This window comes from Phaethon lepturus, unplaced genomic scaffold (genome assembly GCF_000687285.1).
Source record: "Phaethon lepturus isolate BGI_N335 unplaced genomic scaffold, ASM68728v1 scaffold1375, whole genome shotgun sequence".
Taxonomy (NCBI): Eukaryota; Metazoa; Chordata; class Aves; order Phaethontiformes; family Phaethontidae; genus Phaethon; species Phaethon lepturus.
In genome coordinates this window covers 36,057-40,195 of record NW_010538136.1, presented here as the reverse complement: position 1 = coordinate 40,195, position 4,139 = coordinate 36,057, and positions in this window count along the sequence as shown.

Sequence of the window (4,139 nt, the reverse complement as noted above, 5' to 3'; positions counted from 1 at the left end):
TCAAGACCCAAAAGTGTACCACTTGGCACTGGGATATTGGCAGTGTGTTGTTGCTTTTACCAGCGTTAAAGGTTTGTTGCATCTTTCTATCTTGGGTATAAAAAATCGAATATCTATGAAAGCAGCTGAAGGTACAGAAGATTAGTAGAGTTCTGAGTTTTAGCAAGACCGTGATCATTCTGAAGAGTTCTCTGTCTTGGTAGAGAGTAAAAATACAGCTTTCTCCCCTTTTAAAAACTCCTGAACATGCCATTTTACCAACACACATGAAATAGGAGCACCATCCAGTGGCAAAGCAAGTAAATCACATCTTATATTTCCAATTTCCTTCTCTTTTTCCTCAAACTACAGAATATAACAACACATTTAAACGTTTATATTAAATTTCCTGCATTTTTTAAAACTGGCATAACTATATTTCTGCTAATTTCTCGAAGATGTTGTAGGATTAGGAAGCTACTTCTGAGTACACTGCATCTCAGCTTGAATAGTATGTGTTAGTCTTTCATGGAGGTCAATACAGTTAAGTATTTTCAGGGTTTCTACAACCCTTTTGCAAACACATTCTTCTTTTCTCTGCTACTGCTATCACAAACATGACTGATTCCTCTCTAGTGTGATGAGATCATTGTTCCCCTTATGCCAGCATGAGGATTCATCAGCTGAGACGTATCTCTTGCTCCCTGAGAGTAGGGGTATGATTGTTCCAGGTTTTTTTGTTGGTTTTTTTTTTTTTTTTTTTTTGCTTTTTATTCTTAACTTTTTTTTTCTCCTCTTTTTTTCTTATCTGCATCACACTCAGTAGGGTATTGATAAAATTTTGATACAACAGAAAAGACTAAAAACAGGCAACAAGACTGTATAATCTCTGTCCTGCACTTCACTGAATTTGAGAACCTCTGTTGAACAGTATGGAGGTAATGACATGGCCTTCGTTTGTGCCCTACTGACACTGACTGACTGTTATCTTTTTTTTTGGAAATCAGATCTCACAAAACATACTGTTTTCAGAAACCTTAGGCTTTCTGCAATAAATTATATTTGAAATGTATTTTCACTTTCCACATGGATGATTTTGTTCTTAGGCTATTTCTGATTGTGTAAAACGCAATTAGGATTTTATTTAACTGTAAGCATGACTGCCTTTTGGAATGATCTTTTCCTTAGAAGACAAATTAATTGTGGTTTTGACTGACATGACACACAGACATTCTGGCTTTTAATAAATATCTGAACCCTCTCTCTCCTGCCCTCTTTTACTTCCATAAGGACAGCAAGTAGCAACTTGCTCCCAAAGTTGAAATATGAAAGCGGTGTGAATTCCCTTGGTTTTAACAGCAACTGTACATACAATTTCATACTTTGCTTCAGCAGTTCTTTAAAAAGAAAAGTCCATTAAAATCCAAGGACTTGGATGTTACATTTTATAGTAATTATTTTTATGTTTTTAAACCTCCGCATCTAGCTATTTTTTGGACCAGCCTTGCTTCTTTAGGCAGGACAGACAGTGCCTTCATTTTTAGCCCATCCGACTAAACCAGGTTAAAGGAATTTGTGCACTCCAGGGTGTTCAATCACGGTTGAGATCAAACTATGAATCAAAAATCCATCAGCAGACAGGACATATATTCTGGGCTTTCTCAAGCCTGAAAAATTTCATGAAGTGAGACGTGCTAATTGCGGCTATTAGGAAGCAACTGATTGAACAGCAGTGGTTTAAATGAGTGGAAAATCTAAATACTCATTAAAAGTGTTCAAGGAGACAGGCAAAAGGGCAGAAACAAGACATACATTCCCCAGCAGAATAATCTTCAGCAGTCTGCTTAAGCACCATTAGTCCCCTTTGTGATGCTTTAAACAGAAGTAGCTATCGCACTTTGATGTAAGATCTTGCTCACATTTTAACAGGTCTTGCATAGCAGTAGGCATTTGGCCATCACCTCACATTTAAAACTAGGGTCTATGTAACTAAAAGCATGCGTCACTACAGGCAAGAAGTCAGTAACAAGACTTCTGCACTCTGCCTGGGCACAGAGGGGATGCATGACAACTACCCTGAGCAGTCACTTGCTTTAGAAGCTTGATGTGATATCATGGTGGAAATCTGCTGCTGCTCTGCCACAGAAGGAATATTTTGTACATGCTTCCTGTGTCGTTAATGCTGATCTATTATACAAATACTAATATTCCCAGTGGATCAGCTATGAATGCACAACCTAATGAAATTACACCAGCCCTCTCCCATATAATACATGCATTTTTAAGGACTACTTTAAACTCTATTTTATATGCACAACTTTTAACAAATGTAAGATAAGACTGGTAATTAAATATAGCTTTTTCTTAACTAATACTACTAGTTCAACTTTCAGATCATAGCGAATAACTTCAAAAGCTCCCAGGTTAGAAAAATTATCTGGGATTATCCTCCCAAAGACAAAAGAGTTATCCCTAAGAAATTATATCGGGTTACTAAGATATTTTGATTTGTTTAAGATTTTGCTCCTTTTCATTTGTTTGGCATTGCTTTTCCATATTGACGTGCTCAAAGCTGTACTCTTGAAGCACACAGGTACAGCGTGTTCATACACCATTGCTTCCCATGTGGGCAAGCAGAAGGCATTTACCTCTTGGGCCACCAGCATCCCAAATCAGCCTTCACAATTTTTCTTCCTATGTCAGAGGGCAACAGGAGGGCAATGAATGATAGGGAATAATCAGAGCTGTGTAAGAGATCTGTTTCAGTTTTTGCCCTCTGAAATAGGGTTAAACGAGAGTGATGGACAGTAGGATAGTGGGACATCCATAACATAAGGGTTATGATTCTTGCATTTATCTTGGATGAAGTAATTTGGTTCTTTGATCCTGGGACAATGTAACTAGGTTCTGCCCTTTGCTTATTACAGAGAGTGAAACCAGAATTTATGCCTAACTTTAAAGCTCTTCAAGGTAAGGAATAAATCATGTACTATCTTCCAGAGTATTATGCCAGTTTACAGTGTTACATCAACTACTGTATTCACAGTAAAAGTACTTGTCCAATAGTTTATTAAGATGGCTGATTTAGCATTTCTTGTTTTCAGGTTCTTTTAGCATCTCTATTCAGCTGGTAAATGTTATCCTTTCAGATAGTTCAACTGAGGGAAAAGTGTGCTGGTTTATAGTAAGTGTATTGGGAAACTACAGAGAAAAACCTTGTCAATCTCTTTATTCATAGGTTAAAATGTAATGCCATACAGTTCTTAACAATTACTGACTGAAAAAAATTATCTGCATAAAACAGAAGCAAAACTGAAGGAGACTAATTAAAAAAGCCATCTTGCTTCAACTTTTGAAACGATTACATACAGAATAATATACATATTTACATTACAAGTATATTATATAAATATAATATATATGTAATCTTGTAACCACAATAAATATCAAGAAGGTCTTTTTTAGGCACACAGCATAGAAAAAAATGCAGAATCTGCACAATCCTTAAGATTCTTGGAGTGACTCACTCTTACATTGTTTTCACACTGAAAAAGCAAATATTTTACACAAAATATACAGCCTGTTTATGCAGTCCCCAGTGAACAGGGAATCTTTCCTCACCTTCCTGTAAGTCTACTCCTTGATTTTCTAATACTATTGCTCTATACAGCTATTACATAAGAAAATAGTTTGCAGGTTTGTTTTTTACTCAGCTAGTAGCCTAAGTAATTATCAGTGCTAACAAAATAAGTACAGCGTATCTACATAAGGTATATACAAGTGTTTGCACAAACACGGGTTTGGTGAACTACTTCTGAGCTCACTTTCAATACTGGGGAGTTAACCTGAAATAAAAAACAAAAAAAAAAAGGATTTGCAGTCTTATTACCTCAGAAGTATTTGAGTGAGACCTGGGCTTCAGAGATAGAAAGCTTTAAATTTAGAAATTAATTAGAAAATCAAATTCTTGGCTATGCTGGCAGATGTAGACTTCCACTGATTTTGAATGTGTTCCCTTCAGTGCAAATGAAAACCCAGAGAATTAATCCAAGGGGAGTTTTCTCAACCTGTATGTACAGTCACGACATTTTAAAGACTGTCACTATGGAGCACCTGAGATTGCACCCTAGTAAGTGAAGCTGACCACTTCTCGTAGGACA